The sequence below is a fragment of the Elephas maximus genome, chromosome 12, assembly GCF_024166365.1.
Source record: "Elephas maximus indicus isolate mEleMax1 chromosome 12, mEleMax1 primary haplotype, whole genome shotgun sequence".
Classification (NCBI taxonomy): Eukaryota; Metazoa; Chordata; class Mammalia; order Proboscidea; family Elephantidae; genus Elephas; species Elephas maximus.
The window spans coordinates 103,997,233-104,010,726 of NC_064830.1; positions in this window are offsets into that span (position 1 = coordinate 103,997,233).

Genomic DNA, 13,494 nt, shown 5'->3' on the forward strand with positions numbered 1-13,494 from the left:
AAGTAGATCCTCCAGCTCTAGTCAAATTTTCAGATGATTCCAGCCTCAGCCGACATCTGACTGCAACCCCATGAGAGACCCTGAGCCAGAACTATCCAGTTGAGCCACACCCAAATTCCCCACCCGTAGAAACTGTAAGAGATAATAAATCATTACTGTTGTTTTAAGCCATTAAATTTCAGGGTGAGTTTTCTTGGCTTTGGGTTTTAAGACTGGGAAATCTCACTTCTATCCTCTTTAGCTCTAATGATTCCACTCTGTTTTGCTTCTTATGTTTCATCATCTTCCTTTGGGTCACCACTGACGTGACACCTGGGACAAGTGTTCCCAAACAGTGTCCAGGTCCAGGGAATTTCTGAAGTTGGGGAGGTTGTGTTGAGCAGGAATCCCAGCATGTGAGAGCAAAGCCTTCTCCTCTGATCGGGAAGTTCCTGGAGGGTCAGAATCACTACCCATCTTTGTATTGCTCCCCGCACGTTTCTGACATGTTGTTGTTAGCTGTCGTTGAGAAGGCCTGTGACTCACGGTGATTTAATGCACAACAGGATTGGATGTTGTGATCCATAGGGTTTTCACTGGGTAATTTTCAGGAATAGATCACCAGGCCTTTCTTCCTAGTCTGTCTTAGTCTGGAAGCTCCACCGAAACCTATTTAGCATCACAGCAACAGCCAAACCTCCACTGACAGATGGGTGATGGCTGCATTTGAGGTGCGTTGACATGGTGTCCAAAAGCCAAACCCGTTGCCGGCGAGTCGGTTCTGACTCATAGCGATCCTATAGGAGAGAGTAGAACTACCCCATAAGGTTTCCAAGGCTGTGATCTTTAAGGGAGCCTGCTGCCACAACTTTCTCCCATGGAGCGGCTGATAGGTTTTGGTTAGCAGCCAAGCGCTTAACTACTGCGCCACCAGGGCTCCTTTGACATGGCGTGGGTCCCATTTGTTTATTCTTTGAATAGGGAATAAGTTAAGGGGAGGCCAGAAGCAGGCCTCCGGCTCTCTGGCATCTCTTCAAGTTCTTCTAGTTTTTCGTCTTCCTGCTCAGCAGAGGGCAGTGCAGCACACTCCTGAAATGCATCAAAATTGATCAGTTGAAATAGGAGCTTTTTCCTAATTCCACGGCTCTATTATTTTGGGAATAATTGCTTCTTCCAATAAAGCCTAGACTTATCTTGTCCAGAAAACGACACCCACAAAACACAACCAAACATTTCTCAAGCCAAGACACTTAGTGGCTGTTGAGATATATACCCCGCCCCCCGCCAAAAAAAATAAAATAGATTTGGGAAGCCCTGGTGGCGTAGCGGTCAGCAGTTCAAATCCACCTGGTGCTCCTTGGTAACTCTATGGGGCAGTTCTACTCTGTCCTATAGAGTTGCTATGAGTCAAAATCGACTCGATGGCAACGGGTTTGGTTTTGGTTTCATAATAGATTTACCTCCACCTACATTTGCTGTTGTAGGTGCCCCTGAGTCAGTTCCGACTCATAGCCACCCTATATACAATAGAATGAAACATTGCCCAGTCCTGCGCCATCCTCACAACCATGGCTACATTTGAACCCATTGTTATAGCCACTGTGTCAACCCATTGCGTTGAGCGTCTCCCTCTTCAGCTGACCCTCTACTTTACCAAGCATGATGTCCTTCTCCAGGGACTGGTCCCTCCTGAAAACATGTCCAAAGTGTCTAAGACGCAGTCTCACCATCCTTGCTTTTAAGGCTCATTCTGGCTGTACTTCTTTCAAGACAGATTTGTTCCTTGTTATTCAGGCAGTCCATGGTATATTCAGTATTCTTTACCAACACCGTTATTTAAATGCATCAGTTCTTCTTCAATCGCCCTTATTCAATGTCCAGCTTTCGCATGCATATGAGATGATTGAAAATACTGTGGCTTGGGTCAGGCCCACCTCTGTCCTCAAAGTGACTTCTTTCCTTTTCAACACTTTAAAGAGGTCTTTTGCGGCAGATTTGTCCAATGCAATACGTTGTTTGATTTCTTGACCGCTGCTTCCATGGGCGTTGATTGTGGATCCAAGTAAAACGAAACCCTTGACAACTTCAACATTTTCTTCATTTTTTATGATGTTGATTATATATTAGTTCAGTTGTGAGGATTTTTGTTTCCTTTATGTTGAGGTGTAATCTATACTGAAGACGGTAGTCTTTGATCTTCATCAATAAGTACTTCAAGTCCTCTTCCCTTTCAGCAAACAAGGTTGTGTCATCTGCATATCGCAGGTTGTTAATAATCTTTCTCCAGTCCTGATGCCACATTCTTCTTCATATAGTCCAGTTTCTCAGATTATTTGCTCAGCATACAGATTGAGGAAGCATGGTAAAAGGGTACAACTCTGACGCACTCCTCTCCTGATCCTAAACCATGCAGTATTCCTTTGTTCTCTTCGAATAGCTGCCTCTTGGTCTATGGACGGTTTCCACATGAGCACGATGAAATGTTCTGAATTCCCATTCTTCCCAATATTATCCATAATTAGTGATGATCCACACAATCGAACGCTTTTGCATAATCAATAAAACACAGGTAAACATCTTTCTGGCATTTTCTGCTTTCACCTAAGATCCATATGACATCAGCAATGATATCCTTTGTTCCATGTCTTCCTCTGAATCTGGCTTGAAATCCGGCGGTTCCCTGTCCATGTACTGCTGCAACCAGTTTTGAATCATCTTCAGCAAAATTTTACTTGTATGTGGTATCAATGGCATTGTTCGACAAACCTTCACATTCTGTTGGATCACCTTTCTTTGGGCACAAATATGGATCTCTTCTAGTAAGTTGGCCAGATAGCCGTCTTCCAAATTTTTTGGCATAGATGAGTGAGCACCTCCAGCATTGCATCTGTTTGTTGAAATATCTCAATTGGTATTCCCTCAATTCCTGGAGCATTGTTTTTTTCGAGTGCCTTCAGTGCAACTTAGACTTCTTCCTTCAGTACCATGGCTGCTTGATCATATATGCTACCTCCTGAAATGGTTGAATGTTGACCAATCTTTTTTGGTGCAGTGACTTTGTGTATTCCTTCCATCTTCTTTTGATGCTTCCTGCGCCATTCCATTTTTTGAATCCTTCGGTATTGCAACTCGAGGGCCAAACTCTTTCTTCAGTTCTTTCAGCTTGAGAAATGCTGAGTGTGTTCTTCCATTGTGGCTTTCTAACTCCAAGTCTCTGTATATTTCATTATAATACTTTACTTTGTCTTCTCAAGCCGCCCTTTGAAATCTTCTGTTCAACTCTTTTACTTCATCATCTCTTCCATTCGCTTTAGCTACTCCACATTCAAAAGCAAATTTCAGAGTTTCTTCTGACATCCATTTTGGTCTTTCTTTCCTGTCTTTTTAGTGATTTTTTGCTTCCTTCATGTATGATGTCCTTGATGTCACTCGAAAACTCATCTGGTTTTTGGTCATTAGTGTTTAGTGCGACAAATCTATTCTTGAGATGGCCTCTAAATTCAGGTGGGATGTATTCAAGGTTGCTCTTTGACTCTTGTGGACTTGTTTTAATTTTCTTCAGCATCAGCTTGAACTTGCGTATGAGCAATTGATGGTCTGTTCCACAGTCAGCCCCTGGCCTTGTTCTGACTGATGATATTGAGTTTTTCCATTGTCTCTTTCCATGGATGTAGTGGATTTGATTCTTGTGTATTCCATCAGGTGAGGTCCATGAGTAAAGTATCTCATCTGTCAGTTTGTTGTACTGTGGTGGCTTGTATGGTGCTGTGATGCTAGAAGCAATGCCACCTTCATATACCAGCAGGATTACCTATGGTGGGCATGTTTCAGTGAAGCTTCCAGACTAAGACAGATTAGGAAGAGGGACCTGGAGATCTACGTCTGAAAAAATTGGCCGGTGAAAACATTGTAAATAGCAGCAGAACCTTGTCTGATATAGGGCTGTAAGATGAGCCCGTCAGGCTGGAAGGCACTCAGAGAATACTGGGGAAGAGCTTCCTTCTCAAAGTAGAGCCAACCTTAATGATGTGGATGGAGTCGAGCTTTTGAGACTGACATTTGCTGATGTGGCATGACTCAAATGAGAAGAAACAGCTGAAAATATCCATTAGTAATTGGAGCATGGAATGTATGAAGTACAAATCAAGGAAAATTGGAAGTTGTCAAAAATGAAATGGAAAGTTTGAAGATCAATATCCTAGGCATTAGTGAGCTGAAATAGACTGGTGTTGGCCATTTTGAATGGAACAATCGTATGGTCTACTATGCCGGGAGTGACAAATTGAAGAGGAAGGGCATCCCGTTCATCGTCAAAAAGAATATTCCAAGGTCTATCCTGCAGTACAACGCTGTCAGTGATAGGATAATGTCCATATGCCTAAAAGGGAGACCAGTTAACGTGACTATTATTCAAATTTACCACTAATACCAAAGATGAGGAAATCGAAGATTTTTTACCAACTTCTGCAGTCTGAAATTGATCAGACATGCAATCAAGATATATTGATAATTACTGGTGATTGGAATTTGAAAGCTGGAAACAAAGAAGAAGTATCAATAGTTGGAAAATATGGCCTTGATGATAGACACGATGCCTGAGATCACATGATAGAAGTTTTCAATACCAATGACCTATTCATTGAAAATACCTTTTTTCAATAACAAAAATGGCCAGCTACAATTAGCAAAGTAAAAGCTTGGCTAAATAGAATGTGTTTTTGCTCTGGTTCCCAATATTAACGAGTATGTTTGATGATAGCCCAGAGGCCCTGCATGATCTAGGAAAGATGCTGCAAAATTGTGAAAAGAATAATTAGTCTACGATACAGATGAACCTTAAAAACATTATGCTAAGTGACAGAGGCCAGTCACAAAGGACCACAGATTGTATGGTTCCATTTATATGAAGTGTCCAGAATAGGCAAATATATAGAGCCAGAAAGAAAATCAGTCATTGTCTAGGGCTGGGGTATGCTGCGTTTGGAGGTGACAGTTAAGGATATGTGGTTTCTTTTTGGGGTAACAAAAATGTTCTACAATTGATTATGGTGATGATTGACAAACTCTGTTAATATACTAAACATTGAATTGTACACTTTAAATGTGTAAATTATATAGTGTATGAATTACATCTCAATAATGCTTTAAAAAAGCTTCGGACTCACTAAATTTTTACATTTATTGTGTTATCATTGTTGTTCCATCTCTGACAATGTACCAGTCATCTGTGATGGAGCTTATAACTGTCCAAGGACTGAACACACCATTGCTCATAGTCCTGGACAGTGTGTGCCAGCAAGACCCATTGTAGAACCATGGCATTTTGGGGCTTTTTTGCCAGCCTATTTTCTGATTGCTGCCATAGTGCGGTAAGGGACTTGTCTGTTGTCTGCATTTGCAGATACTGACCAGGTCAAGATGGGAGTCAGTGCTCTGATCTGAATCACCAGTCCCACTATTGGGGCCTGCCATAGGTCAGCAGGGAGGCCCTCCAGGCCTGCTGGCATTAGATAGGGGTCTGCAAGAGTCTGTGGCTGTGATGAACATCAGCCCCAGGACAATACCAGGTGGCAAGGTTTTGCTGACAATTCTCACTCAACTTGCATCCAAGTTCTGCCTTCTTCCAATTTGGATGACAGCTCCTGTAGTAAATACCTCCTAGAATGTGGTACTCTCTAGAACAAATAATTCCAATAATTTAAGTGATATGGGACAAAGCAAAATCCGTTATTTGAGGAAATATCCCTGGTTGGAAATTAGGAGGCTTGGCTACTAGACTTGGCTCTGATAGTTGAACTGACCAAGATCACTCCATGTGTTCCCTCTGACTTTGTGTATGTCAATAAATTGGGCCCCATCTAGGTAACAAAGGCTTAGTCCTTGGAGGTCATTCTCAGTTCTAAATTCCATGAGCTCTTTACATTACACTCTTGGGAAAAAAGGGTATAAATGCTGATGGCCAACAGAAAGGGTGGCAAATTCCTACTTGTCTTTCCTGTCTTCTAACTTTGCTGTTATATTTTTAAAAGCTGTGGTTATTTTGGTCACTGATTCATTGTGCCTGCAGGAGAGGCAAGGTTAGGAGCATAATGGGTCACTGGGGAAGAAGACACTCTCAGGCTCTGCCTTTGAGAGTGTGAGCCTCTTGTTTGGCCTCCATGGTTTGCACCATATCTTGTTAGTTGCTGTAAAGTCGCTTCAGCTCATGGCACCTTTATGTATAACAGAACTAAATGTTGCCTGGTCCTGTGCCATCTTCATAATCCTTGGTATGTTTGAATCCACTGTTGTGTCAATCCATCTCATTGAGTATTTTCCTTGTTTTAATTGGCCCTCTACTTTACCACCCGCAATGTCCTTTTCTAGTAATTCGTATTTCCTGAGGACATGTCCAAAGAAGGCAAGTTAAGTCTGGCCATCCTCCCTTCTAAGGAGCATTCTGATTGTGTTTCTTTTAAGACTGATTATTGTTCATTCTTCTGGCAATCCATAGACTATTCAGTATTCTTTGCCAACACCACAGTTTGGACATGGCAATTCTTCTTCTGTCTTCCCTTTTCAGTATCCAACTTTCACATGCATGTAAGGTAATTAAAGACCATGGCTTGGGTCAGACAATTTCATTAAGAGGGAAATTATACCCACTGGGTAACATTGGCAGGAAGGGAGTGTAACTTAAAACTTCTCCCATGGCCAAAATGCATTGCTGTTGAGTTGATCCTGACTCATAGTAACACTATCCAAACCCACTGCCGTCGGGTCGGTTCTGATTCATAGTGACCCCATAGGACAGAGTAGAACTGCCCCATAGAGTTTCCAAGGAGCGCCTGAAGGATTCAAACTGTCGACCTCTCGGTTAGCAGCTGTAGCACTTAACCACTACACCACCAGGGTTTCCATAGTAACGCTATAGGAGAGAAGAACTGCCCCATAGAGTTTCCAAGGCTGTAATCTTACATAGTGGTTAAAAGTTTGGCTGCTAACCAAAAGGTCAGCAGTTTGAATCCACCAGCTGCTTCTTGGAAACCCTATGGGGCAGTTCTACTCTGTCCTATAGGATCGCTATGCATCGGAATCAACTCGACAGCAACGAGTTTAGTTTTTGTTTTTTATTTTATTTTTTTATTGTGCTTTAGTTGAAGGTTTACAGAACAAACTAGCTTCTCATTAAACAGTTAGTACACATATTTGTTTTATGACCTTGGTTAACAATCTCACAACATGTCAACACTCTCCCTTCTTGAACTTGGGTTCCCTATTATCATCTTTCCTCTTCCCTCCTGCCTCTTGGTCCTTGCCCCTGGGCTGTTGTGCCCCTTTAGTCCCATTTTGTTTTATGGACCTGTCTAATCTTTGGCTGAAGGGTGAACCTCGGGAGTGACTTCATTACTGAGCTGGAAGGGTATCTGGGAGCCATACTCTTGGGGTTTCTCCAGTCTCTGTCAGGTCAGTAAGTCTAGTATTTTTTTGTGAGTTAGCATTTTGTTCTACATTTTTCTCCAGCTCTGTCTGGGACCCTCTGTTGTGATCCCTGTCAGAGCAGTCGGTGGTGGTAGCTGGGCACCATCTAGTTGTACTGGACTCAGTCTGGTGGAGGCTGTGGTAGTTGTGGCCCATTAGTGGTTTGGACTAATCTTTCCTTTGTATCTTTAGCTTTCCTCATTCTCCCTTGCTCCGAAGGGGTAAGACCAGCGGAGTATCTTAGATGGCTGCCCACAGGCTTTTAAGACCCCAGACCCTTAAGTTTTGTTTTCGGGTTTTAATCTTTACAGAAGCAGACTGTCACATCTTTCTCCTGCAGAACAGCTGGTGGGTTCGAACTGCTGACCTTTTGGTTATTAGCTGAGTGCTTAACCACTGTGCCACCAGGACTCCTTCGATGTTCCTTATGGTCTTTGGTCAGTTGTTGTTAGGAGCTGTCAAGTCGGTTCCTACTCATAGCGACCCTCTGTATAACAGAACAAAACACTGCCCAGTCCTGTGCCATCCTCACTATCGTTTTGCTTGAGCCCATTGTTGCATTCACTGCGCCAGTTCATCTTGTTGAGGGTCTCCCTCTTTTTGACTGATCCTCAACTTTACCAAGCATGATGTCCTTCTCCAGGAACTGATCCCTCCTGATAACATGTCCAAAGTATGTGAGATGAAGTCTTGCCATCCTGGCTTCTAAGGAGCATTTTGGCTATACTTCTTCCAAGACAGATTTGTTCGTTCTTCCGGTAGTCCATATATTCAATATTTTTCACCAATGCCATAATTCCAAGGCATTGATTCTGCTTCCGTCTTCTTTATTCATTGTCCAGCTTTCCCATGCAAATGAGACGATTGAAAAACCATGACTTAGGTCAGGAGCACCTCAGTCCTCAAAGTGACATTTTTTGCTTTTTAACACTTTAAGGAGGTCTTTTGCAGCAGATTTGCCCAATGCAATGCATCGTTTGATTTCTTGACTGCTGCTTCCATGGGCTTTGATCGTGGATCAAAGTAAAATGAAATCCTTGACACCTTCAAACTTTTCTCCGTTTGCCATGATGTCGCTTATTGGTCCAGCTGTGAAGGATTTTTATTTGCTTTATGTTGAGGTGTGATCCATACAGAAGGTCTTTGATCTTCATCAGTAAGTGCTTGAAGTCCTCTTCATTGTGTCATCTGCATATTGCAGGTTGTTAATGAGTCTTTCTCCAATCCTGATGCCCTGTCCTTCTTCATATAGTCCTGCTTCTCGAATTATTGGCCCAGCATACAGACTGAATAAGTGTGGTGAAAGGATACAGCCCTGACGCACACCTTTCCTGATTTTAAACCATGAAGGATCCCCTTGTTCTGTGTACAGGTTCCATGTGAGCACAATTAAGTGTTCTGGAATTCCCATTCTTTGCACTGTTATCCACAATTTGTTATGACCCACACAGTGGAATGCTTTTGTGTAGTCAATAAAACACAGATAAATATCTTTCTGGTATTCTTTACTTTCAGCCAAAATCTATTTGACATCAGCAACGATACCCCTCACTCCCTGTCCTCTTCTGAATCTGGCTTGAATTTCTGGCAGTTCCCTGTCAATGTACTGCTGCAAACGCTTGTGAATTATCTTCAGCAAAATTTTGTGCATGATATTAATGATATTGTTCGATAATTTCCACATTTGTTGGATCACCTTTCTTTTGAATGGGCACAAATATGGATCTTGTCCAGTTGATTGGCCAGGTAGCTGTCTTCCAAATTTCTTGGCATAGATGAGTGAGCACTTCCAGAGTTCCGTCCATTTGTTGAACTGTCTCAATTGATGGTCCATCAATTCCTGGAGCCTTGTTTTTCACCGATACCTTCAGTGCAGCTTGGACTTCTTCCTTCAGCACCATGGATTCTTGGTCATATGCCATCTCCTAAAATGGTTGGACATCAACCAATTCTTTTCGGTACAGTGACTCTATGTATTCCTTCCATCTTCTTTTAGCACTTCCTGCATCATTTAATATTTTCCCCATTTCCCCATAGAATCCTTAAATATTGCAAATTGAGGCTTAATTTTTTTCTTCAGTTCTTTCAGCTTGAGAAATTCTGAGTGTGTTCTTCCCTTTTGGTTTTCCAACTGTAGGTCTTTGCACGTTTCATTATAATGCTTTACTTTGTCTTCTTGAGCTGCCCTTTAAAATCTTTTGTTCACCTCTTTTCTTTATCATCTCTTCCTTTCAAGGAGCCAAGTCTCAGAGGCTCTTCTGACATCCATTTTAGTCTTTTCTTTCTTTCCTTCCTTTTTGATGATCTCTTGCTTTCCTCATGTATGATGTCCTTGATGTAATTCCAAAACTCATCTGGTCTTTTGTCATTAGTGTTTAAAGTGTCAAATCTGTTCTTGAGATGGTCGCTAATTTCAGTTGGGTTATACTCAAGGTCATATTTTGGCTCTCGTGGACTGGTTTTAATTTTCTTCAGCTTCAACTTGAACTTAACCAAAAACCAAACCCATTGCCATCAAGTCGATTCCGACTCATAGCAACCCTATAGGACAGAGTAGAACTGCCCCATAGAGTTCCCAAGAAGTGCCTGGTGGATTTGAACAGCCAACCTTTTGGTTAGCAGCTGTAGCACTTAACCACTATGCCACCAGGGTTTCCAACTTGAACTTGTATATGAGTAATTGATAGTCTGTTTCACTGTCGGCCCCTGGCCTTGTTCTGACTGATGATATTAAGGTTTTCCATTGTCTTTTTCCACAGGTGTAGTCAATTTGATTCCTCTGTATTCCACCTGGCAAGGTCCACATGTATAGTTGCTATTTATGTTGGTAAAAAAGGTATTTGTAATGAAGAAGTCATTGGTCTTGCAAAATTCTGTCATGCAATATACAGTGTTGTTTCTATCACCAAGGCCATATTTTCCAACTACCATTCCTTCTTTGTTTCCAGCTTTTGCATTCCAGTCACTGGTAATTATCAATGCATCTGATTGGATGTTTGATCAATTTCAGAATGCAGAAGTTGGTAAAAATCTTCAATTTCCTCACCTTTGGCATTAGTAGTTGGTGCATAAATTTGAATAATAGTCATGTTAGCTGGTCTTCTTTGTAGGCGTTTGGATATTATGCTATTATGCTATCAATGACAGCGTTGTATTTCAGAATAGATCTTGAAATGTTCTTTTTGATGATCAATGCAATGCCATTCCTCTTCAAAAAGAACATTTCAAGATCTATCCTGAAGTACAACACTGTCACTTAGAGATATGATAACAATGGCTGCAGTGGCCTTCCTCCCTCACCCGTCTGGCTGTTCACTACCCTACCCTCTCCCCATTGTAACTCACTGTGTACAAAACAGTGAAGTTCCCTAAGCAGGTTCTCTCTGCAAGGCTGGAGGGCTTGCTTGTTTGGAGAAGCAGCCATTGCTTGTATGCAGAAGTCCTGAAGACCTTCCTGAGAGACCTCGCCAAATGAACCTAAACTGAAAGAGCTCTTGGCAGGTTGCTGGGCAGTGATTCAGTGTATGTACAAAACATACAAGATACAGAAAAATAGAAGGAAACATTTACCCATTGTCTCAGCACTTAGCAGCCACAGTAGTCAAGAGTTGCCTATTCTTGAGCATTCTTTTAAGCAACAGGCGTTCTGCTGTGTACTGAACATACATGATGTAACTGTCACAATAGCTGTCTGAGGTACGCACTATTATTTCTTACTGTAGAAAAGATAACCGAGGCTCAGAGAGGTTAGATAACCTGCTCAAGGCAGCACAGCTGGTAAGTGGCAGAAACTAAAAACCCAAACCTGTTGCCCTCAAGTCAATTCTGACACATAGTGACCCCGTAGGACAGAGTAGAACTTCCCCTAGGGTTTCCAAGGAACAACTGCTGGATTCGAACTGCTGACCTTTTGGTTAGCAGATGAGTTCTTAACCACTATGCCACCAGGGCTCCATAAGTGGCAGAGCCTAGATTAAGACCAAGGCTGACTGATTTCAGGTCCTTTTCAAAATATAATCTTCCCACTTAATGTTTTGTAGTATTTTCTACCAGTCTTACCGTCTGTGCAGTGTTTTGCTTTATCCTTGCATAATTGTGGTCATACTATATAAACAACTGTGTTTTCTACAAGTCTTCACTCAACTACTAACCTAAAAGTTGATGGTTCAAACCCACCCAGTGATGCTGCAGAAAAAAGGCCTGGCAATCTGCTTCTGTAAAGATTACACCCAAGAAAGCCCTATGGAGCAGTTCTACTCTGTAACACATGGGGTCACCATGAGTCAGAACTGACTCGACAACAATGGATGTGTTTTTGGTTTTCTGCTTGCCAAGCTTCAGGGGTTCTTGGGTGCTAGGTTTTCAGTGCAGTAATTCACAGTCTAGACAAAACTGTTTTTGGAGCCTCAGTGGCCCTCTAATAGTATGAAAGGTCTTTCTCTGTTTGGTGGGGAGAAGACATGGCCTCCTTTCCAATATTTCTTCAGTCCTTGTCTTAGTTGTCTAGTTCTGCTATAACAGAAATACTGCAGTTGGGTGGCTTTAACGAGCAGAAGAGTATTTTCTCATAGTTTCTGAGGCCGAAAGTCCAAATTCAGGGTGCCAGCTCTAGGGGAAGGCTCTCTCTTCCTGTCCTCTCTGGGGGAAATGTCCTTGTCTCTTCTTAGCTTCCATTCCTTGGTTCCTTGGCAATCACGTGGCCATGTAGCTTCCCCTCCATCTGTGCTTGCTTTGCTTGCTGAACCTGCTCTTTTGTATCTCAAAAGAGATTGACTATGGTTCTGAGTTATAAAAAGTGATTCTGGTCTTTTTATAACTCAGAACCATACAGAACATTAATACTGCCTGATTAACATAAAAAAGAAAACCCATTCCCAAATGGAATTATAACCACAGGTAGCAGGGTTGAGATTTACAACATATATTTTTGGGGAACATGATTCAAGCCATAACGGTCTAATCTCTCAAAGCTCTACTTGCAATTCCTTGGCCTTAGAAAGCAAAGACCCAAAAGAGAGAACTCTTTATCTGGGATTGTCTCCGCTGGGCTGTCCAGAGAGTCCTGGCTAGCAACCAGGAGGCCTGGCCACATGTGAAGACCCAGACAGGTGTGAGCACCTTGAACACACAGGCGTATAACAAGGACACCGGTCTGTGCGTCCCAGCAGCTCCTGTAAAGGAGGAGTGCTGAGGAGGGCTGGGCATGGGGCACCTGCAGGGAATGGTGGGCGCAGGGGTGCACCCAGACTGTTTCTGTCCAGCTATGGGCTGCAGGTAGCATAGTTCCATCCCCCTGGGCAGGGCACCTGGCCCCATCCTGCGTTTTCTTGTACAAAGACTTGACTCCTGGAGCAAGCAATGTCACACCTCTCACCTCCTCCTTTGTTTTGTTCCATCTAGTTTTCAGGGACATCAAATAAAGGCTCTTTCAAGAGGCTCCCTTGAGGCTAAGAGTGTGAGCGAAGTCCTGCAGTTCTGGCACCCAAGCACCTCGGGACAGGGGACCCACCACTTTAATAGAGAGAGGCTCTTCCTGGAGATTAGACTGGCCTGCCCTGATCCCTCACACTTCATGGGACACCAGATGTATGCTGTGAAAAATAAAACGCCCAAACTCTGCTTTCTTGCTTCTGCGAAGAGTATTGACAGACAAGATCGTGTCAGAAATAGGAGCCCCGGAGAACTGGAACCAGAGGTACTCAGCAGGTGTGTGTTGAATTTAGAAAAACTCTGATGATTCTTTTGGGAGAAAGGGGGATTTTCCCACCTTTTTCTGCATGTTTCCATAGAAGAGGCACCCTCTGGTCTATGTCCTGGAAGAGGAGTATTGAGGGGAAACCCTCCAGACCCACTCTGCGCCATCTTGTTCTTCACATGGGCAGGAGTGTGGCTGAGGCAGAGTTAACTCAGGACTGAACCACGTACCAGGGCGTGTATTAACTATTTAGTGAGGAACTAGTTTGCTATGTAAACTTTCACCTAAATGACACAAGGAAAGCTACATATAGTTTATATATACATAAAAAAAAAAAGAATTCCATCGCAGCTGTCTTA